Raw genomic sequence first — 25,657 nt, forward strand, 5'->3', positions numbered from 1 at the left:
AATAATAGAGACTGTTATCATCTCGGTTTTCGGAAACAATACATATCAAAACTCTAAAAATAGAACAATTTAATGATTAATAAATAACTGAGTAATAAATCTTATTACAAATCCAAAATAATCCAAAATATGGTAGCAGAAATTTCAAACTACAAAACTGATTAAAACCACTAAGTGAATGATTTAGTGCCAACGTCCAATTCCCCAGCAAGCATCCTAGCACACCAATCATGTAACACCCCCTTCTTACCGGTCGAGGTAATCGGGAGATGTCACTATTTCGGTTTCCCAAGACAATTAACCGGAACTACAATTAAGTAACATTATATATATAAATGACATGTTTAATAATGAATTACTTACTAATAAATGGAAACACAAGTATGAAGTATACATTATTGTAACACCCCCTTTTTACCCGCCCAAGGTAATCTGGAGATGTTACCATCTCGGTTTCCTGTGGCGGTGAAATCGAAATTATAGTTAACAAAGATTTATATAATTGAAGGTTTAATGAATTACATAACTAACAAAAAAAAGGATAACAAATCGGATAAAACAATATACAACTCAACTACCATCTATGTCGTCTAACTTCTAACTATGTAACTCATCGCCTCCAAGTGTCTGTGGCTCGTCCCGTCTCCTGCAAGGTACCGTAACCAAACTTGTACTCAACTGCTCCCCATATGATCGGAAATATCATATGGATCGACACAGGCCACCCCGAAAATAAATGACAATTACACAGACAACACACACGTTAATCTCACAATACATATAATTATGCCTTTAAACATACTATGACCACTAACAAGACACTAAGACCTCATAACTCGTATCAACATCACAATGTCACATCTCTCAATACTATAACTAACTCTATCTCATCATGACCACGGTGACGGCATCGCAACACCGCCACCAACCCCTGCCGAACCGCAGCCTGAGGTACCCGCATCGCAACACGAAGTACCTGAGTTTGCATCGCAACACGAACCCGGTAACCTGAACCATTAATGTGCACATCCTCCTTGAAGGTGAGGAACCCTCCAAGGAGCGATCTCAGGCGTAAGGGTGGTTCCCACACCTCCTCACTAATTCACCACGCCATATCTAAAGAGTAACCATGACGCGACCAACCATACTCACACCACCAATCGATTACCACAGCAACATACACCAAAATCTATGTGACACTACAATTTCCATGACACAACAATTACATGTATAATGAAAATCGAGTAGAAAAAACCCCACTTTTTAGCATACTCCCATTCATAAGGAATCCAAGATAAGTGATATCAGGATTTGATGTCACTTCCCAATCAAAAATAGTTTATATAGAACCCAAATTAAGTAGTATAATTAGGGTGTCGAACACAAAGATGGTGGGGGTGTATACTTAGTCCGTTTAAGTCCCAATTTAGCCTAATAAATGAAGGAGGTTTGATTAATGGTAAACTAAGGTGCAAATAAATATAAAATTTAACTAAATAAGATTGTAATTGATCAACATGAGAAAGACTAGAGCTTTCGGGTTCACTCGGGTTATTGGGCATGAAACAAGGCAAATATGAAAAATAGGTGATTCAAATAGTCAAGGAATTATGCCTAATGTCTTAGGACACCTAGAATTCATTAACCCACTTTCATATGATTAACTAAAACTCGTCACACACATACACAAAGATCATCAAATAGTCTACACACCAAGATTGTTCATCCACTAGTATAGACACCAAGATAACCAAACATGTGAGAAAATACTCAAACTTTCATAGGAGCAATTCTACAAACACTTCATGTGCAAGAAAGTGACAACCATTAAAACACCAAAATCTATATGTTATCAACCCAAATTCACACCCATTTACTACCCAAGATCCCCCTAAGCTATAGAGGAGAACTACTCACACATGTTTAAGGATGAAAAACTAACAATAACATGGAACAATACACACACAAACATGCTAAACATAATAAAGATAGAAACTTTGAATGAAAACATTAAGTAAAGAGCATAAATGTAAACAAATGAAAATAAATGTAAATAAAAGATGAGAATTGTACCAACAAAGAGGAAATGAACAAGCTTGGATAATAATGGAAGTATGAATTTCTTCAAATCTTCAAAATACAACTCAAATAACTAAGACTAGAACTAGATCTACATGATGAGTAATTAAAGTCTAATTAAGAAAAGATTACAACTTTGATAAGAGAAAAATTGAGAGATGAAAATAATTTCTAGGGTTCTAAAATATTGAGAGAGGAAAAATAGAGAGACTAATTCTCTTCTAGTCTAATTCTAATCTAGGCTTAGATAGTGGGGTGTTTTCTAAGGTGAAGTGTGTCTTTTATACTAGTTCTACTAATAATAATGAGTATTAACTAATAATAATAATAATCTTACTAATACTAATCTATCGACACATTACATCCAAAAGAAGGGGAAGGGGAAGGGGATATTTGTAATACAAACAAAAAAAGAGAGCAAAACAAAGGTAAAATGCAGCGACGGGGTGTGGTTGTCGGGTCACCGGCGGCCGGGCAAGATGCCAGTAGCGAGCAGATGAAGAAAGGGGGCGAAAATAATGGGGTGTGTGCGGGAGCCGGTGAGGCGGCTGCCGGGGCACCGGTAGAGGACAGCAAGAATTGATGCGCGAAAATGAAGGGAGTGTTGCGTGCCGGCGTGCCGGCTGCCGGCGATGCCACCGGTAGCGAGAACTTTGAAGGAAGAGAGGATATATGGTTGGTGCCTGCCGGTGTGGGTAGTTGGCTGCTGGTGGGCCGGCATAGAGAAATAGGGGAGGCGCGCGAGGGCTTCAAAGAGGAAGAAATGCGGGTTGATGCCGCTGGTTGGTGCCGCTGTGGTGGTTGTCGGTGAATGGAGGCTCTGGTATGATGATGATGGGCTGGTGTGGTGGTCGTAGGTGAGGTCCACGGTGGCCGGAGGTGGTTAGAAGGTGGAGTTGAAGATGGGTTAATTTATTTGCATTGTTTACGGACGGGGGTGGAAGAAGGGGTCGTGGTGGCTTCCAAGGTGGTTAATGGTGGTGATGGGTGGTTGGGTTATGAAGTTGGAAGTGGGAGGATGTTATTGGTGGTGATGGGTGGTTCCCACGGTGGCTGGAGGTGGCTGTTGTGGTGGTTGAAAGATGGGTGCATGAAATGGTTGTATTTGTATGTTTGTGGCTAGGGGTGGAAGAAGGGTTCGTGGTGGCTGTTGTGGTGGCAGACGGTGGTCATGGGTGGTTGGTATGTGATGTTGGAAGTGGAGGGTGGTCAGTGGTGGTGAGTGGTGGCTGCCACGGTGGCCGGAGGTGGTAGTAAAAGCTCAACAAAGACCGTCTGAAATTAGCAGCTGCTCCTTAGTTTATTTTTCCATTACTTGGCTTATTTTCACCTCCGCCATTTCCTCTCATAATCCCGTCTTGCTCTTCCGCCTCACTTTCCCGTCTTGCCTGCACATTAAATTAATATAATAATAATAATAATAATAATAATAATAATAATAATAATAATAATAATAATAATAATAATAATAATAATAATAATAATAATAATAATACTAATATTATACATAAATACAATTAGTTGTTAATTATAAACAAATACGACTAATTATTATAAATTAGTAATTAAATGAGCTTTTTAGACATTTAAGCACACAAAATCGAGTCGGAATAAGTTATAAATGCGGGGTAAAATACGACTAAAATGCTACTTATCAATAAGCAAGTTTCTGTCTCGTAAAATCGTCTCATCCTACATTAATTATATAATAATCATCACAATACATCATATATAAGTTTATTATGTAAAAACCCTTATTATTACCCACTAATTACAATACACATAATAATCACTAATTAATTATTCCCATTGTTCCGGGTGTAATTCCAGAGCAGTGTTGTTTACCACGCAAGCTTGGTGAATGGATGTCCTTCCTTGCCTTGTCTCTTCCTCTCGGTCTCTCCTAAAACGATGAACAAACTGAGGGCTCGGCTTTGCACCGAGCGTACTCACTCCGACGCTCAAGTCAGTGAACTTAAAGGGATTAAGTTGTGTGTTACTTGGCGAAGTATATGTTGTAGAGAGATAAGGAAGATATTACCAGATTATGAGGTGTTTAGGTTAGATTCTGGATCCTTTCCTCAATGAGAGTTGAGGAGTATTTATAGACTTTCACCTTTTGTCACGTAGTGGCCAAGTGGCCAAGTGGCTAGCAGGTGGAAAGACTGATGTACCCTCGGCCGAGGGACCCATGGTAGGCCGGCGGGCCCTGTTGACTCCATGCCGAGGGGTCTTGGATATGAGTACGCGGATATGTGTCCCGGTTGGCTAGTTGTCCTAGCCGAGACACAAGAGACAGCCGCTGCGTCGGTTAGGGTCATGTCTAAGTCGTTGACTTCTTTGTGGATATCTTTGACCTTGCTCAATATGTTGACTCGGTCGGCGGGTGCGAGAATATGCCCCATCAATTTGCCCCAGCCGTAGTCTATGCCGTGGTATGGATCTTCGATGAGTGTTGAGCGTATTCTGCGCAAGTAAAAATTTTTCCGCCCGGCTTCTTCTACCTCGGCTTGGTGCTGCTTAGGCCGTACCGTATCATATCCCCCCTCCACATGGATGTGTAATGGACATCAGATGTGGAAAAGAAAGTGGCGCTGGCCGAGACCGAGGTTGTGAGTGCCGTGTGCTTTTGATTGCCCCCAGCCGGTGCTGTCAAGCTTGGTTGAATCAGCGGGCCGTTTGGCAAGTAGATACCAAGGGGCGCGTTGAAGAAGATACGTCGATTGGCATTCTGTCAAGGAGCGTGTTGAAGAAGTTTTGTAACTGTTTGTCGATTGACATTTCATGGCTGCGTGCTTGACACGTGGCTCGGCGTTGATTGGTTGACGCTTCATGGGCTTTGCCCTGATTGGCCCGTCTTCGTGGGCTTTGCTCTATAAATAGAGCAGTATGCCCCTTAACTTTCGCACAAAGTTCATCTTCTCAAAAAAAAAAATTTCTTTCTTAGATTTTCAAGGGTTTCTTTCTCTTCTAATCTTCAGAATCGTTACTTCGGCGTAGCACTTTTTCTTCAAGGTAAACAAACAAATTTTCCAACTTTTAATTGTTAAGTTTTTGTTGTGAACATGTCTTCCACTGATGCCGGACCTAGTAACCTTGCGTCGGGGGGTTCCCCGTCGCGCCTTGATGAGGAGGAGGCACTGGCCGCCATCCCGATAAGGTCTGGGGGCCCTAGGTCTCCTTCTCCTGAAGTTGATCCAAAAGCTCTGGAGGATTGGGAGGATGATGATGATGTTGATGATGACGGTGATGATGAGGAAGGGGCTCATCCTGATGACGAGAGGTCGTACGTCCTGGATCACGGCGACGCCTGTAAGGTCGGCCCTGACCGTGCTTGGACCCACAAATTTGCCAGTTGTTCTGGTCCTGACTTCTTCGAACATCATTTCTCCTTCGGCAGGGAGTATAAGATTGTTATTCCTAGAGATGGTCAGGCCGTCTGTTGCCCTCCTTCGGGCTGTATCGGCGTGTACATCAGGCACCTGGAGTATGGGCTCCGGTTTCCTCTGAATGAACACGTTATGGCCATAATTAAAGCCATGAACGTCGCCGTAGCCCAACTGCACCCGTTGTCCATTAGGACTATAGTCGGCTTTGTGTGGCTCTGCCTTTTCAAGGGGGAGGTCCCAACGGTTAACTTATTCCGCATGCTTCATCACCTCCGGCCGTCAGCCCCTGGTCGCGTTGGGTGGTACAGCGTGCAGACGGAGCCGGGTTACGTCTCCGTTGATAAGCTTTCTTCCTGCAAGGACTGGAAGGCGCGGTGGGTGTACGTTGAGGTTCCGGAGGATTATCCATGCCCGGTCCTTCCAAAGACCGTGTCAATTTGTGGTGCGAGAGTAAGGGGAGCATGACAAATGGGTCTCCGGAGTAAGCTTAAGATGGACGCCTTGCAGGTCTCTCTTAATGCGGATGAGAAGCGGGCGATGGGTTGGCATTTCGAGGCTGAGAAGAATGGGATGCCGAAGGGATGGATGCCCCCGACGCAGATCATTCTTCAGGATGAGCTGCTCTGCCACGTCGGCCTCATACCGACCCTCTAACGGGGTGAGTGGGGTCGGTGTGAGGCCCATCTCTGCTTTTAATGTTTCTGTTATTTGAATTTTGATTTATTTCTTCTACTTAACCCTTGCTTCGTTTCCTTTGCGCAGCACCGTTTCGCCCGGACCGCTCGAAGATATCCTTGGGAGAATGGGACTTGCCAAGGACAAGACAGTTGTTAATTTGCATCCTAAGGCCCAGACCCGTGATCGCAGACCGCCGCCAAATGATCTCATGGATCAGCAGCTGAAGGCCCTAGATGTGTCGGCAGACCAGGCGAAGGCTGTCGGTAACATACCGCGCCGAACGCGGAAAACAAAGTCTTCGGCGGCGACGGCATCGACATCAGTTCCACCTCCCATCCCTTCAGTCCAAAAAGAGACGGTGGAGATCGTTGATATTACCGCCGAGGAGGTGGTCACCTTGGCAGTGGAATCTCCTCTCTTCCGCAAGAGGAAAGAGCCTACATCGCTATGCTGTCCGGCTTTCTTTGCTCGCTTCTCATCTTCTCTAGCTGCCGAGGCGGCAGCAAAGAAATGGGTCGTCCGGCCAAGAAGGTCAAGCCTGGTACAGATCTATCCTGTGGCTCAGACTTAGCCGGTTCATTAGGCGTTCCTGATGACAGGCTCTCTGGTATGTCCATCAATGTTGACATGGATGCTTTGATTGAATTTTTTGTAGATCAACCGCCGCAAGTCTCTAGGACACCTTTGTTGAACGGCGTCTTTGAGAAGAAGTGTGAGACGGCTGGTCAAGATGCCGTCGTCGTCTCCTCCTTCCCGAAGCCTACCCCCGTCCAGATTAGGTCGGAGGGCCTAAGTTTGGCCAGGATGCTGTCGAAGTGGGCTGATGTGGCCGGTGCTCTTATTGTGGAGCAAGAAAAGGCCATGGCTGAAGCTGCCCCACAGCTCGAGCGGCTCAGGCTTGAACTCGATGCTGCAAAAAAGGAAGCTGAGAGGGCCAAGGCTGAGGCTAAAGAGGCGGTCCTTGCTGAGCGAAAACTTAGGGAGGACGCTGAAAAGGCCGTCCTTGCTGAGAGAGCTAAGGTTAAGGCTGCGGAGGTTGATGCCGCTAAGCTGCTGGAGGGGCGTGACCACCTTCAGAAAGTCGCCGACTTTAATGCTAAGAAGAGGGACGAATGGAAGTCCATGTTTCAGGCTCAGGGGAAGGTGGTTCGGAATAAGGATGCTATCATCGCCCAGGGGGAGGAGGACATTGAGACGCTCCAAAGCGTTATCCTCCCTAACATGTGCGCCCAATACCGGGACCTGGCCGAAGAAGCTGCCAGGGAAGTGATAGGGGAGCTCTTTCTTGATGGCTCCTTTCCGTGGCAAAAATTCGACGAGCTGCTTGATGACAGGCTTGAAGCTAAGGAGAAGGCCGCGGAGGCGAAGGCCGCTGAGGAGGAAAGGGTGAAGAAGGAGGAAGAGGAGGCCGCGGAGAAGGCGGCCCTTCCGAGAAGGCTAAGGCGCCAAGGAGGAAGCCGAGAGAATGAGGGCGGTGAGGCCGCGAGGCCGAGGTCGCCAAGACAGCACGGGTCGCCTCCCAAAGATGATACTGCTAACGTCGCCGATGGCGGGCAACAACAGGCATAGGGAGACGGGCGGTCGTCACCAGGCTCACCCGGTATCTCGGATAGTTTCAGCTGTTCGGGGGCCAATTATTAAGCCTTTCCTCCCTGCCATCTTTTGGCGCTTCAATTGATATGTCTGTAACCTTTTGTTCTTTTTTTCCTTGTTTTTTGTAAAACTTTGGTAGGTTGTGTTTTGGCTTATCCCTATGGGGACGGCCGTCGTCTGTATTCTCCTTGTAATCATTTTCAGTAAAGTTTGATCACAATCCTTCACTTGTCTTCTTACGTTATTAATTGAGCGCTTTTTCGTTTTTACCTTCGGCCTGGCCGAGGCAGTTAGAATGCGTATCTCAACTGTGTTTAACGTTTTTTAAACATGTTGGCATGTTGGTCGCTTCCTCTTTCACTCTCTCTGGCCTGGCCGAGGCGTCCGATTTGCGTTTTCCAACCAATTTTGTGAACATGTTATCGTATCGATCGTTGTGTCCCCCGCCAGGCCTTCGGTTGGCCGAGGCGGCTAGAGGTTACGGCTCGACAGCGTTCGTATCTGTAGACATATTGATCGCTTCCTCTGCCAGGCCTTCGGTTGGCCGAGGCGGCTAAAAGTGCGTCTCAACCGTACTTATACGTTCCTAAGGAATGTTGGTCGCCGCAGTATCAAAGCTAACCGGGTAGTGATCGCCGTGGCGTCTACTTCTTGGGGTGATTTGCCGGCTTGGGCGTGGCGTCTACCTCGATATGACTACGGAGGGGATAAACACTTTGATGGAAAACTTGGATGATTCTTCATTAGATATAAACACGCGTCGGGGTGCCAACAATTGTTTTGGACACCTCCGCCGCTATACAAAGTATTTACCGAGATTGTCGGTGTTCCAATGGCTCATCAAAGGCACACCCTCCATGTACGTCACCGGTATGTACCCGACCTCATTTCTTCAACCACTTTGTAGGGACCCTCCCAATTAGCCGTCAATTTACCATGAATGTTCCCTTTGTTGGTGGCGGCCGACTTTCTTAGGACTAGATCTCCTACTTTTAAGTCCCTTTTGTGGACTCTTAGGTTGTAGGCTCTTCTCATTCGGTTTTGGTATCTTGCCAAGTTGAGGTGTCTTTGTATCTCGGCTTTCTTCGACCAGGTCTAGGGAGGCCTTCAGACCTTCCTCGTTTTCAACCGGGTTAAAGGTGGCCGTTCTGAATGTCGGCACGACTGCCGCTTCAATTAGCGGGTGCCTGCTTCGGATCCGTAGACTAAGTGGAATGGATGTGCCGTTGCTTCTTTCTCCGTGGTGGGAGGGACCACGGGACGTCGGGTAGTTCATCGTCCCATCTTCCCTTTAGGTCTTCGATTGTCTTCTTGAGGCCGTTGAGGATTGTTTTATTGGTCGCCTCACTTTGTCCGATTTGCTCTGTGGGTGGCGGACGGAGGAGTATGCAAATTTGATACCAAGTTCCTCCAACCAGTTCATTATTGTGTCACTCCAAAACTCTCGCCCGGGGGTCAAATACCATGACTTGGGGTAACCCAAAACGAGTTATGACATTTTCCCAGATTACCTTTCTTACGGCCGCGTGGTCTTGGCGAGTACCGCTACGGACTTCAACCCATTTGGTGAAGTAGTCAACGGCGACAATCAAGTACTTTCTTCCTCAGGATGCCGTTGGAAATGGTCTCGGTAGATCCATCCCCCATTGCAAAAGGAAGGGGACTAAGTACCGGCTGCGAGTCTCGGGAAGGTGCATGTATCCGGAGCATGCATTTGTGAGTTGTTGCACTTTTTGTTTTGGCTCTCGAGTCCTCAAGCATGGTGGGCAGAAGTAGCCGGCTCGGAGAGCTTTATGGGCTAGTGTTCTTGCCCCCATGTGATGACCACAGATGCCTTCGTGAATTTCGGTCAAGATTAGCTCGCGTCACTGGGCCGACACATTTCAAGAGTGGCCTTATGACGGACCTCCTGTATAATTCTCCTTCAAACACCAAGTACCTTGCTACGATCCTCTTTATCTTCTGTGAGAGACTGCGGTCCTCCGATAATTCATTCATCAGTTTGTACTTCATTATCGGAGTCATCCACGTCGTCTCGGCCTCTATGTCGCCCACCATGCCGACGGTCTCGGTAATGCTTTTGGCATTCCCGATGTCCACCAAAGACGGTTCGGACCGACATTTTTGATGGTTGAATTTGGTAAGCTTTGAGAGAGCGTCGGCTCGGTTGTTCTCGGACTGGGAACAGGAATGCATTGTATCCGGAAAGATTTCAATTTTGAAGTGTCAGCTTTTACCCTTTCCGGGTATCTTACCATCCCGTCGGCTCGAGTCTCGTACTCTCCTCTTATTTGATTAGCCACTAAAAGTGAATCTGTTTTCAAAATGATGTGCTCCACCCCGCGACTCTAGCTAGCTCGACTCGGTTATCACCGCCTCGTATTCGGATTCGTTGTTTGAGGCCGAGAAGGTAAATTTCAAGGCGTACTCAAACTCGTCCCCGTTTGGGTGATGATAAGTATCTTGGCTCTGAGCTGTTCGCCGTGGAGGACCCGTCGGTGTATACTTCCCATACTCCGTGATTTTGCTCTTCTTGATATGTGCACTCGGCCAGGAAATCTGCGAGTGCCTGTCCCTTTATCGAGGGCCTCGGCTTGTATTGAATGCCGAAGCCAGGATAGCTCTCTTGCCCATTTGATGAGCTGCCGGATTGCTCAAATTTTTCCAATGCTTTCTCCAATGGTTGGTCGGTTAAGACCATCACAGGATGTGCGTCGAAGTAAGGCTTCGATTTCCTTGCGGCAACGCAATGCAAAGGCTGCTTTTTCAATCAGTGGGTAATTTCTTTCGGCGGGCAACAATGTATGGCTGACAAAGTAGATTGGGTGTTGCTGTTTGTCTTCTTCTCTGATGATCAATAGCAGACCGACCGTGGCCGAGGTAAACGCTATGTATCGGTATAGCGTCTCCCCAAAGATCGGCTGGGACGGGGTTGGGAGAGTTTGAAGATGAGCTTTCGGTTGCTTGAAAGCGTGCTCGTTCCTCCCCAGTGAAGTCCTTATTTCCCTTCAACACTTTGAAGAATGGGGTGCTCTTGTCGGCTGACCGAGAGATAAAACGGGCTAGAGCCGCCATCCTCCCGGTCAACATCATAACCTCTTTTCGATTCCTCGGCTCCGGCAGGTCCAGGATTGCTTGGACTTTCTCTGGATTGGCATCAATTCCCCTGGCGCTGACAAGCACGCCGAGGAACTTACCTGACCGGACACCGAAGTTGCATTTCATTGGGTTAAGTTTCATCTTGTATTTCCTCAGTGAACAAAATGTCTCGTGTAAATCGGCTAAGTGCTCGCTGTCAGACTTGCTTTTTACAATAGCATCGTCGACGTAAGCCTCAATGTTTCGCCCTTTTTGATTTTGGAACACTTTGTCCACCAGTCTTGTGTAAGTTGCGCCGGCGTTCTTCAAACCGAACGGCATCATTTTATACATGTATGTGCCGTTACCGGTGATGAATGCGCATTTAGGCATGTCTTCTTCGGCCATGAATACCTGATGATACCCTGAGAAGGCGTCCAGCAGGCTCAGCATAGTGTAGCCTGCCGTGGCGTCGATTAAACTATCTATTCGAGGCAAGGTATATCAATCTTTGGGGCACGCTTTATTAAGATTGGTAAAATCTACACACATCCTCCACGCCCCCGATGATTTCTTCACCATTACAGCATTAGCTAACCACTCAGGATAAGTACAAGGCATGATAAAGCCCGCCGCTAGTAATTTATCAACCTCGGCTTTGATGGCCTCATCTTTCTCGGCTGAGGAGTTCCTCATCTTCTGCTTGACAGGGCGAGCGGTGGAGAGTACGTTCAGCTTGTGAATAATTACCTCCCGGCTCATGCCTGGCATCTCGGCTGCTCAGTAAGCGAAGACGTCTTTGTTCTTCCTCAGCAGGTCTAGGAGAGCGGCCCTGAATTTTGGCTCCAGGTTGACACCGACAGTTACGGTGCGCCCTGGGTCAATTTCCACTTCTTCGGTCTCCGCTCCTTCGACCATGCCGACAGTGGCATCCATGAGGTCGCCCTCCTGTTGTAAGGATGGGCTTTTCCCCTTTTCTGACTTCTTCGCCACTTTGAGGGATTGCATGTTGCACCCTCTGGTAGATATACGGACGTTGACTACTTCGTCTTTTTCGTCCTTTGAGACGAAGTTTATGCGCTTCCCCGGTCCGAGACATACATCGGTGTCGGGCCCGGATGGACATTCTTGCATTGGCCTCGCTCGAGTGACTCGGCCTATGAGAACGTTGTAGGCGGACGAGCCGTCAATGACCACGAACTCGGATAGGACATTCTTAGCCGCATTCCCTCGCCGAACATCACCGGTAGTCCGATTGACCCCGGGGTACCAGGCTGCCCGGAAAAAGCAGACAACGGATTGGTTCGGGGGCTCGGGTCCTCAATCTTGGACCGAGATTGAGAAAGCACTCCCGAACATAATGTTCGTGTAGGCGCTGTGTCAATCAGGCACCTCTTGACCAGGTGGTTGGCTATGTCCAAGTGGACTACAAGTGGGTCGTTGTGCGGGGCGATGACTCCCTCGTAGTCCTTCTTTCCAATAGTCATATCGGAGATGTTGGAAGCGGGGATCGCTGTTTTGGGCACAAAGTTGATGGCCTGATATAGCTCATTCAGGTGCCGTTTGTGCCCATGAGCGGACCCACCGTTCTCGTTGCCCCCGATGACAACATGGATTACTCCTATCCGTTCAAAGACGGACTTTTTATTTGAGCCGCCGGTATTAGTCTTTTGGCCTCCGGCAACATATTTGCTGAGGCTCCCCTTCCGGATCAACTCTTCAATGACATTCTTGAGATGCCGCGGTTGTCGGTTAAGTGGCCGGTGTGGCGTGGTACTCACAAGATCGGCTCGTGTCACCGTCCCCTCGCCTTGGGAGGCCTTTCCCACTCTCGACCCTCGTTCTTGCTCGGGGAGAAGACCTCGGCGAGATACGACCGGGGGTGTGACCATTGTACCGCTTTTGGTAGTACGGTCCCGAACTCCCCGGCGCCCCGAGTTCATTTCTGGCGGATTTGTCGAGACCGTGACCTATTATTGTCACGGCGTCCTTCATCCGGGTTGTCCTCCAGGCGGCTCTTTCTCTCGAGTGCCGGCCTCGCTGGGGCCTACCCAGGTTTTGTGATAGTCCTCCACCTTTATGGCTTGGTCGGCCATCTTCTTGGCGGAGTCTAGGTTCGAGCCTCGGCACTTGATGAGCTCGTTTTTAAGTCTCCTCTCGGGAGGCCTTTCATCGGATGCGAAGGCCGCCGATTCGTTGTTCAGCTCACGAATCTGCTGAACCTTGGCGTCGAACCTCTTCACATAACTTCGGAGAGACTCGCCTCCCTCCTGTCTGATAGTCAGGAGATCCGATGTCTCGACGGCCCTCCTCTTATTGCAAGAATACTGGGCCAAAAATGTGTCCCTTAGGTCGGCATAACAGTATACCGACCCATCGGGTAACCCCTTGTACCAACTTTGTGCCATCCCATGCAGAGTCATTGGGAAGACTCGGCACCAAACCTCATCAGGTTGCTCCCATACCGACATGTAAGACTCGAAAGCCTCGGCGTGGTCGGTTGGGTCGCCTTCTCCTTTGTATGATATGGGTGGCAACTTTAGCTTAGTCGGCACCGGGACCTCTAGGACATAGGCATCGGGGGGTGTCGACCACGTGTCGAATGACACGCGGCGATCGGCTCCTCGCATCCTTAGTCCGGCTCCTCTCCCCGTGGCGGGAAGGGCTTCTTCTCTCCGACTCGGTGAGTTGGGCTTCTTCTCCGACTACGGTGAGTCGGACTTCTTTCACTCCTGCAGGGGCAGGCCTCGTCGGTCTGCGGCGACACTGTCCTCCGCGAGTGTGGGAAGGACTCAGGTCTACCACTTGCACTCTGGGCTCCCCCGGCGTCTTGACATGGTCAACTTCCTCCAATGCTTCGTTCAAGTTTCTCGGAGTCACTTTTTGGACCCCGATCTCTGTGGGGTGCCGCCGCTCTTGTCGTTGTGACAGTGTGAGTCGGCGTGCTACCCATTAGTTCCAGGAGTAGCTTCAGTTTAGCTGCATCAACCACATGTCCCATGATAGTGACTTGGTCGGCGGGCAGCGGTGTATCTTGTTCCTTCGGCATCCCGTTCGTCGTATCAGTGATACGGCCGGTGGGGGACTGCCCGATTTCAGAGTTGTGGAATGTGTCATCTTGGTAGAATTCAGTTTCCACAAGCACCGTTTCTGTTTGTTTCGACATCTTCTTAGCTCGTTGGGTGGGTTTTGTTTTGTTTTTTTTTTGTAAGGGATTTGACTAGCTTCTAGTATCTGTTTCCCCACAGACGGCGCCAATTGTTCCGGGTGTAATTCCAGAGCAGTGTTGTTTACCACGTAAGCTTGGTGAATGGATGTCCTTCCTTGCCTTGTCTCTTCCTCTCGGTCTCTCCTGAAACGATGAACAAACTGAGGGCTCGGCTTTGCACCGAGCGTACTCACTCCGACGCTCAAGTCAGTGAACTTAAAGGGATTAAGTTGTGTGTTACTTGGCGAAGTATATGTTGTAGAGAGATAAGGAAGATATTACCAGATTATGAGGTGTTTAGGTTAGATTCTGGATCCTTTCCTCAATGAGAGTTGAGGAGTATTTATAGACCTTCACCTTTTGTCACGTAGTGGCCAAGTGGCTAGCAGGTGGAAAGACTGATGTACCCTCGGCCGAGGGACCCATGGCAGGCCGGCGGGCCCTGTTGACTTCATGCCGAGGGGTCTTGGATATGAGTACGCGGATATGTGCCCCGGCTGGCTAGTTGTCCTAGCCGAGGCACAAGAGACAGCCGGCGGCTGCGTCGGTTAAATTTGTCTAAGTCGTTGACTTGCTGTGGATATCTTTGACCTTGCTCAATATGTTGACTCGGTCAGCGGGTGCAGAATATGCCCCATCACCCATAAAAAACCTCAAATTATAGGGTTATAAATAAAAGAAAGAGACAAGGTAAATCTTACTCAAAAGGTGAAGGGAATAGGGAGAAGGGTAGAACATCTTCAAATCCAAGTTTCAATCCCATAGAAGAGTGTTTATGAGAGTTTTAAATAGAGGGGAAAGGATTTGGAGTGATGGATATAAAGAAGCAAATGAATTAGGTTTAGGCGGAAAAGATTTTGTCATAGATTTTGTCGCCCACTGCTGAGCTGCACTCGGTCGAGTGCTGAGTCCACTCGGACGAGTACCGCTTGTACTCGGCCGAGTGGTACCTGCTCAGTCCAATATGACCTCTACCCGTCCATTGTATGCTCATTAGGTTTAGTATAGGTTCTAATTGGTCTAGTGTGTAGTCCTCCTCTACTCTTGACTCTCGAGTAACTTCTTGTCAAACCAATATCCCGCATCCCAAAGTTCTTTACGAGTCCCAAAATACCCAGATATTACAATTATACAACTTAATTACAATCTATGTCGTATAACATATGGCTATGCAACTCGACTCCAAATGTCCTTAACTCATCCCGTCTCCCGCATGGTGTCAAACCAAACATGTACTCAAACTACTCCCCATATGACCGAAAATATCATATGATTCATAACAGGCCACCCCAATTAAAGCAGGCGACAGTTTACATGCAACCTAACACACGTGAGTTTCAATAATACAAATACTCATGAAATGACATGTAAATATAAATGTCTAATGCAATACAAGAGTAAACCACATGGCCTATGAAACCACCTCACCGATACCGGTGACACACCCGGGGTACCACACAACCGGTGACGGCACCGCAGCACCGTCCACCAAATAGTCGTACCGTAGTTCGTAGAACAGCTACTTGGGACAAGCCCATGGTACCGAGCCCGAGCGCTAACTGGACTCATGTCAGGCTTCGTGATACCACACGAGCCCCTCCATAACTCAAGCCATTAACGTGCACGTCCCTCTTGGAGTGGGAAGCTCCAAAAGGCGACCCAAGCGTAAAACGGCCTCCCAACCGCCTTACGTCTCCTCAACAACCGTATAACACAGTCACAACTCCACCAATAACCTCCAACATCCACCTCATCCGCCAATCACCACGTATAACACAATATGCAACATAATGAATATTAATTGTGACTCCTTCACATTAACATGAGCCACCAACATGACATGAATGCATGTGCCCACAGTCATATCCACTATTCAAGTCATCATACCCTGTTATCATGTTACAATGCAACCTTAATAACATTATGAGACTAACAACAAATGTCAACTATCATGTTATAATGCAACTTAAATGATAATGTGAGACCAACACTAATTATCCATTATCATGCCACAAAGGAACCCCACCAACAATGTTATGAAACCAACATCAAATATCAACTAATCATGTTATAATGCAACAACATCAACAATGACATATGTAACACTCATATTATTGAAACCGAGTATGGAAACCCTACCTTTAAGCATACTCCACAAATTACTCGAAACAAGCAAGATTCCGCTTCATAAAACCGTCTCATCGTACATACATTACATAACAAGTATCACAACACATCCTATATGCTCCTACCATGTAAAACCCCTTATTATTACCCATATTACTCATACTAATCACTAATTAATCTCTCTCATAAACCCCTTTAAAAGTTAGGGTTAAAACAAAAGAAAGAGAAAAGGTAGATATTAACTTACAAGGTGAAAGAAAAAAGGATAATGTGTATAATCTTCTATTCCAAGCTTGGATCCCATGGAGAAGGTTAGGGTGTTTTGAGGCTTAACAGTGGCGTCTAAGGCCCAAGGCGGTCGAACCGGGCCTCCAAATTTTAGGCCCAAGTTCGTAGTCCAGAGCTTCACTAAAAAAAAAAATAAAAATAAAAAATAAACTAAACTACTGTGCATTGAAGAGTCACGGACTCACGGTGTCACACTCCTAACTTTCCTCCATTAATTAATCTCCTTCCAATTATCTCATTCCCAATTATCTCCTTCCCAATTCCAATTATCTCCTTCCCGATTTCAACTCTCCTAATTCCCAAATAATTAATCAAACGTTATAATCAATTAAATGTTCATAAAATCTCTGAATTCTGATTATATATAACTTGAATCTTCACAAAATTATGACACAAATTTACAATCAATTCTAATCTCACTATTTCTCCTTCAATTGAATTAGCCACCGGATTAAAGATCTATCTATTACTATTTTTTTACCGAAAGCAGAAGTTGTTCATCAACTTCCAAGTTGAAAAGCTTACAAAGACGAGGTACTCTGAAGACATGGAAGAAATTCTTCACTAATTTTAGTTTGTAATTCATGATTATTTTGTTTAATTTTTTTTATTTCTTTACATGGGCCTGAATGTCTGATTCAGACCATCTGAAAAAATTATTGATGACAGTTCGGATGACCGTCTGACCGAGATCTGCCTCCTAACTTTTGGTTAACTCTTTGTATTTTATTGAAGGTTTTCGCCTTTCGGAATCAAATTGTCAAGAAAATCTCGCAGGAGGCTACTTTTCAAGTGAATGATTTATGGTTGAAGAGTTTTGAATGAATAAATGATGTAATCTAAGTTTTTTTTTATGTATTTTATGTGTTAAGCATATGAAAAATAAACAGTTTGTTCACTTTTTAGGGCCTCATTTTGTTTTACCGCACCGGGCCTATGATTCTGTTGAGACGCCCCTGAGGCTTAATATAGAAGGAAGGAAATGAATTAGGGTTAGGTGGAATGAGAGTCTGAGCATAGGTTATATTACTTTCTGATGAGCTGCACTCGGTGGAGTGCTAAGTCCACTCGGTCGAGTGCTACTCACTCAGTCGAGTACTCTTCGTACTCGGCCGAGTGCCCCTCACTCAATCAAGTACTACTCATACTCGACCAAGTGCCACTTATTTGATCCACTACACACTCACTAGGTCTAATATAGGCTACACGTGGTCTACTACACGACCATGCACGTCTTACTTACAAGTAGCATCTCGACTAGTCTAAGGGTGCTCTTACATATCCTAAGGTTCCATTAATTAATGTCTATGATGAACAAAGTATATTAAGTTTATATACAAACTAAAACTTTTCTAATATTCCGACTATATTATTAAACATTTTTCTTATATATGTATCTATACAAATGTTACTCGCATATTAAATTAGTGCATGTTTTACATTTAAATATAACTACTAGATATAATGAGTATCAATTGTCCGTATTCGGTATTAGGGATCTGGTTGGATGTCGAACTAAGTGCAAAAAAGATGTTGTAATTCTGAGTATGTTATTTGTTACACATTGAAAAACAATGCAGATTTAATGAATATATACTACGTACGTATTAAAAGTAGAATTGTCCTACATCAGAAAAATAATTCAAGTTTGGCGAATATATTACTTATAAATAGTAGAATTGTCCCACATCGAAATATTAGTATAAGGTGGGGTGGTTATATGATTATAAATAAAAGTTAACTCACGTATATATTAATCTTTATTTTTTTTGAAAGAGATATTTTAATAATATATAAACAAATCATTAGACATAGAATGTAAACATTAAACTCTTATAACTTTCTTTTTTCATTATAAATAAGTTAATTACCCCGTTGCAACGCACATGCATTCAAACTAGTAATCAACTGATGTGATAGTAAATACCCATGTGAGTAGTAAAAGCAACGAGAATAATGAAAGACATACTAGCAACAACGAGAGTAGTGAAATTAACAATAATAAATGTGGGAGTAGTGAAAGAAAAAATAATCATGGCGGGAGAAATGAAAGTAATAGTAGTCATAACACATGTAATGAAAGTAACAGTAGAAACAACGAAGAGAATATGAAAAATTAACTAACAATTCGATTTTAGGAAAATATTAATTTATTTAAATTTGAGTTTGACAAAACTAACTGGTTAATCGTAAAAATAGCACGAGTAGTTAAATAAACAACAATAACCAAAGAAGTAGTGAACATAACATTATTAACACGAGATGTAGTGAAAGTAATAATATTATCAGCGGGAGTGGTGAACGTGTCTCATAGTTTGTTGATTAATTTTACATCTCATCATAATTTCAAGATATAAATTGTAAATGTATGTGTGAAAACAAAATTTAGCGAATCATATTTCATAGAAAGTAAAATTTAAATGGTAAATAAAGGTATCCCGGGCGTAGCCGGGCATCAAACGTAGTTATATATAATGATATCTCATTAATTGTTCATATTTCTCGTCATTGTATTTTGTTTTGAAAAAAAAAGTTGTACTTAGACAATTAATCAAGAGAATTGAGTAATGCGCTGAAATGTATTAAAATAAAATATTTTTTTATACCACAAAGCTAATGATTTCAATTTTTAAACTCTCTTATTTTTTTTTTGTCACGAAAGTAATAATAGCGATTTACAGTTTCGTTTTATACGTATTATTAGTGAAGTCATTTTCAAATCATAGCATTAACAAAAGATTTAACAACTAATAGTTTTACATAAATTTTATTTATATTTTAATTAAGAGATTATAGTTTAGAGTTTTCTGAAAATAATGTATTTGATGAAAATATTAATTTAATGAAAAGATAATAATTTAATGAAATAAAATACAATTATTAGTTTCCTTATTTAGTGAATGTAATAAACTGTAATTAGTTTCCTTATTTAATAAAATGCTTTTTTAAGGGAAAAATTGAGAATACACTTATGAGTTGATTGGTTGATCAAGGAAATTAATTTTTCTAAGTAACCTACAATTCATGGGAATTAAGTTCCCTCATCCAATTCGAGTGAATTTCGGAAAAGTGTTTGGTAATTTGGTTGCCCATGTAAGAATTAAATTCCACAAGAACTTCCAATGACCAAAGAGGGAGTAGGTAAGCAACTTCTCACATCATGTAGGCATTGGAAGTTCCTGCGAAGTTATAATTCCCGCATTTCCAAAATTTATGGGATTTTCCAATACCTATGTTTTCTAAGTGGCAACCAAACGACCCATTTATTCTTTTAGTAAACAGGTGATGATTGGGACGAATAGTATTGTTACTCTTTTAAGAATGATATCTCAAACATTACACCATATAATCCACATTAAGATTAAGATTAAGATAATATATACAAATAAATCGTTCTTGTAATTTTGTAAAATCAAGTAAAATATTCTACATGGAGAAGGAAGTCGATCTTGAATATATTTGTAGGAATATTCAACCAAATTACTTTTAGTAGCGCTATAGTATGCTTCCTATCAACATCGAATATTCTACCGAACTATACTACAAAGTATTCACCAATATTTTTTGGTTACATGAAAAATTAGACGAAGTTGATGACAATAAATAACAAATTGCACGTAACTCTTGCACATTTAATTAAATCTCTGAAACAAGTTTCGTGTAGATTGAAATCTATATAAAATAATAAAACAACAACCATAACATATTTTTTTTCTCTCCAAAACTTCACTCCACATTTAACATAGATTTTAGGTTTTCTTAAAAATAGGCTCACTAACTAAATAGCCCAATATATAAAAATTTATTTTATGTTATTAACATAAAATTTATACCACCATATTTTATTATTGTTTTTACTAACTTCTCTATATTTTAAGGTCTCCATAATATCATAATTAGTTTTAGAATTCGGTGGTTTTTTAAAATAATTTTCATATCCTATATAGTATATACAATTGTTTGATGGCATGAATTTAAATTTTTTAAGCATCATGTTTTTACTCGATTAGACAATATTGTTTAATCATGCAATTTAGATAATTGTTAGTCTCAAAATCATTCTTTTTACGTTTTTAAACCGGTGTGAATAGCTATTTGTTAAATTGGCCAGTCATGTTGAAGTGTTCATGACTTTCAGTCTAACTATCTATACTAATTAATAAAACAATAACAATTGCTATAGTATCTTGATTTTTTTTTTACTATGAACTTAATGTTTTGTTGCCGATCTTCGATTATCATGTTATTATAGCATCTCCCTTTCCTTACACGAGTAAATTGAATAATCTAACAACTAATAAATTGAATTTGAGAAGCATTGAGTAAATTTCTTTAGAGAAGGTCTCATAATAAATTTATTATGAGCTTATTTTATAATTATAATACAAAACAATACCACGATCAATAAAACAGATGAAAACATGGTTAAAAATAAAATGAGTACACTTAATATATACAAAGTTAAAGAGTCGAACAATATAATTATATAATGGTCATTAAAACGATAAATGATTACATGTTATATCAATAACTTCTTTAGAGACTATCTCCGATTTCCCTCATAAATTTGTACTTCTTAGTTAATGCAATTTATACGAATGAAATTTGATTATGAGTAGGTTGACATTATTTAAACATTAATAAAGTATTAAATGGTATGTATTCAGGGGCGGATCTCCACTTAGGCGCACAGGGGTCAGGCCCCCCCCCTAAAATTGTCGGTAAATACCAAGAATGCAAAGAGTTCATGAGAAAATATTATTTAAATAAAGTGGTGGCCCCCCCTTGAAATCTGGAAAAGTTTTACAAAGTAGAATACAAAGAATAGAAATAGAGTAGTAGAAACTTTGGAAGTTACCTCATTTTTAACAAACTAATTAAATAAGGTGTAATTCCCCTACCCCACCTATATACCACTTCTTCCTAAAAAATTGTGTTAACCAAATTCTCCAGAGTCTGTATTATGATTTCCTTCCTACTCAGAATTAATCTGTACAAACTAATTAATGTTGTAAACACAAAGTCAAGGTGAAAATCTCACCTCCGGGATTTACTCCACCGTCCTCCTATAATTCTACATTTACTATAGTAAATATGGCAAATGTCTTTGGTGCATTTAATGTATACACACCGTATTACGTTGTATAAATACCGTACTCGATGAATGAGAAATAACACAACTTTCACTCTCAATATTTCACTCTCAATCGTAATCTTTAACACGTTATCAGCACGAGCTTGCTCCGAATCCGCAAGGTATCATTTTCAAAATACTCGTAATAATTTAGCTCTTAGAAATTTTTTTAAAAAACAATTATATTACTAAATAATATTTTTAACATAGATCACCAATGTCATGGGATCACCACTATTTTAAGTTATATCTCAAATTTAACATATATTTCATCACCGAACCTACTAATGACTTACCTATAAATATCCCTGTTGTTTGCCCGCAACCGCAACCGCAACCACAACCACAACCACAACCACAACCACAACCACAACCGAGTGAACCATCGGTTGTTGCCCCACTTAATCAACACTTATCAAAACCGATCTGAACCAACCTTAATAGTCAAGTAGAGAGACAAACCAAAAAGTGTCACAAAACCCGCCATTTTTTTCCCGAAAATATAGCGGGACCGTCTCGTTTGAAGAGACCAAGAGACGAACAAGTGCCCTCAGAGTCAACCGAATCAACCGACTCCATCCGCGACAAACGCCCCAATACTAATATTATTACTGAACCATCTACCCCAGCCGACGGCCTCTTAGGGACACCTAGGCCCGCAACATCGGCCGAGAAACGTCAGATAACGACCACCATGTCAATCGTCTGAAAGTTTTCAAAATCGTTAGCCATGGTAGTAAAATATTTTTTTTTATTTTTTTTTATGATATTATGAAGGTTGTTATTTAATTGAGCATTTGGAATGAAGCATTTTTTTTGGTCTCTCAAAGAACAACGAGAGACTTGGAAAAATGTAGGTGCAATAATGTTTGATATGAGGAAGAGAAAAAATTGTCAGTAGAAGTATAGTAGCAAAAGTCATAGTTAGGTGGGATAATAAATAAGTTTGTTGGGTATAATAAGTATAATAATTTGAAAATAGAAGTTGTAATTGCATGTCTAAGATAGTATTAATATCATATGTAGTATGCATTAAGAGTCTAATATCCTTCCATATGTATTACATCTTGTTTCTAATTTTATTATGAAAGATTTATTTATTATCATATATATATATATGAATATCTCATTGATAATCGTAAACATTTTCTTTAAATTTAATATTTTTTTTCCTTTAATATTATCACTATTACAACCGACGCTACAGTATTTTTAACCCCTATAAAATCTTCATAAACTCTATTATTTTACTTACTTCTTCCCTTATCCCAAATCTTCTTTCCTTATCCAAAATCACGAAAAAAAAATGGATAATAATAAGGATAAAACACCCGAAGACGAGCTCATGCGCTCTATTAAGAAAAATCTCCGTGAGTTAGAAACCCGGCTTAGTTGGTTAATGATAATAATAATTGTATTAGTTGCCTTTTTCGCTATGTTTTTAGCTCGTATTATGAATAATACGTAAGTTTTATGCATATTTAGCTCTTGTTACATATTGTTATTTATGCTTTTATATTAATTTTATTGTAATCTTTTGATTAAGCTGTATTATCTTCCTTTAAATAATCCTAAACTATGACCAATTTGAATTATAATAAATGAATAACGAGACCACTAACCGCAATAAGTTAATAATGTTGAATTAATTAAGGTATAAAACTTGAACATAACTATTCTTGTTTTCGAACACTTTTTTTTACGTTACATAGAAAAATGTCTCACATTACCAAAAGAGACTTCGATATTCTTGATCTATCTGGGCAGAAATTCCTATTATGGAAAGACGATGTCATAGCCCATTTGGGAGCCAAGGGCCTCGAACATACTGTTGAGGTAGGTAATTTTGGTACCTACCAAGAAAAACAACAGGATCATATATTTATACGGCATCATATGGATGAAGGGCTAAAAAAATGAGTATTTGCGAATAAGAGACCCTTCTGAATTATGGGCTCGCCTTCAGGAAAGATTTGGACATCAACAATATGTCCTACTCCCTAAACTTCGCCATGAATGGGAAAACTTACGTTTCCAAGATTTTACTTCGGTAAACGAATATAATTCGGCCCTATTTCGCATTGCCTCACAATTGGAGTATTGTGGTCATGAAGTTAGCGACTTCACTAAAATCGAGAAAATATTCTCAACTATGGGCAAACACAATATTGATTTTCAAAGACAAATAAGGCAAAACAAAATTGAAAAATTCACTGACCTTATTGCAATTGATATGGCTAAAGTCGTATTACCAAATCAAAGTAAAACTATCTCAGGACTAACAAGAATAGCTAGTGATAAGACAGGTATCGAATCCACAGGGAGGCGGTAAAAGCTAAGTCTAAGAGTATTTAAGTTGTCTAGAAGTAACCGATTTCGGGGGGTTTTGTTTTGAGTTGATTCTAACAAACTAATTGCAATGTAAATAAAGGATGAATAACAATATTATTAAAAGTCTAGGAATTAGGTTCACTAGGTCAATCAGTCGGGGATTATCAATTAATTACTAGATTTATCAAGTTGTTTAAGGTCATAAGATCGGTCGACTCCATTATGCCCTTTAGATCGATTCTAATATGCGGTCGCTATGATTAGATACTTTCTATTTGATTATCGCAGCCTATATCAATTCTAACCCGGTCGGCGATAGGATCGATTCGCTACACTAATTAATAACTCAGGCCTCAAGTGATTAACTAGAAGAATTACAATAATCAAACAACAACTTTAATGATATCAATAGCAACTAATTGATTTTCCCTTTTTAATTAACCTAGATCCCCTTCATCCTAGATGAGGGGATTAGCTACTCATGATTATAATAACAACAACAAATATGATTAAAGATGAAAACATAATTGCAAGATGAAAACAATAATGATTAATTAACGAGGAAAGATTAGTACCATACAAGGGAAAGATTAGGGTTCTAGAGAGTTTTCCAGCAATATCCAAGCAAAATATATCGTAGTCTAACAATAAAACACGAGTCTTTAATTTATAACAAAAGATTAACGTTTTAGGAAATTCCGGAAATAAAACCCGCCAGAGAGGATCCTCGACCGAGTCGCAAGTGACTCGATCAAGGACAGCTGCTCGATCGAGTCAAAGTCGATGACTCGATCGAGGAACTTGCTTCACAGTTCTTTCTTCTCTTCTTTCACTTCTAGTCTTCGTGATTCCTCGTTTCCTGTGCCATGCTTCGTGTACTCTACCCGCCGTCTCCGCTATGCTAATCTCAGCTTGATCACACTCATATTGAGTCATTTCTGCATCAAAACACAAAATAGCTAAAAGATTCGACAATTCATTGAAATAAAGCATATAAATGATATAATAGGCACGAAACGGTATGAAATATGATGTAAAGGGAGCTATAAAAGTATATATGAAAGTGATACATCAAACTCCCCCAAACCAAACTTTTGCTTGTCCTCAAGCAAAGCAACCAGGCCAAAACAAAGGACAACAAACATATGGTGAATGAATAACTCAGAGCAAATGTCTAGGCACATACAAGACTCAGCTGTCCATATCTATAACAAAGTAATGACCGAAGTTGTGCTAATAAAACAAATTCAAAAGCACGGGTAATAGACTAACGCAACTCTTACTCAAGATATGACATGATACCGAGACTCAACCAAATACCTTTCAACCTTGCAAGACCATTTTGTCGGATTCTCGCGGTTTCACTCATGCACTCATAATGGGTGAGATATATGTAAGATAGAAAGAAGTAAGACTCTCACTCAACTTATGAGATATGCATGCAATCTAATGTGATAAGAGATTCTCCAACTAATACGCATTCACGAAACAGACCAAGTACATGTATCAAGGACAGAATGGTGGTAAAGTGGCATGGGTATAGAAGTGGCTTGTGCAAAAGCACGTATGGATATGTGAGGCTCAGACGGTAGTCGCAGCACTAGACCAATAGCCAAATCTAACTAGAAATAAAACAAACATCCAACTGGAGAAATAATCTCAACTTTGACAACATATGAGAGAAATGTAAAGGCTCTCCAAATGTGCATTAGACTCCAGTAATTACCACACACGACCTCCTAACAAATCCGA

The sequence above is a fragment of the Silene latifolia genome, chromosome 7 (assembly GCF_048544455.1).
Source record: "Silene latifolia isolate original U9 population chromosome 7, ASM4854445v1, whole genome shotgun sequence".
Lineage (NCBI taxonomy): Eukaryota > Viridiplantae > Streptophyta > Magnoliopsida > Caryophyllales > Caryophyllaceae > Silene > Silene latifolia.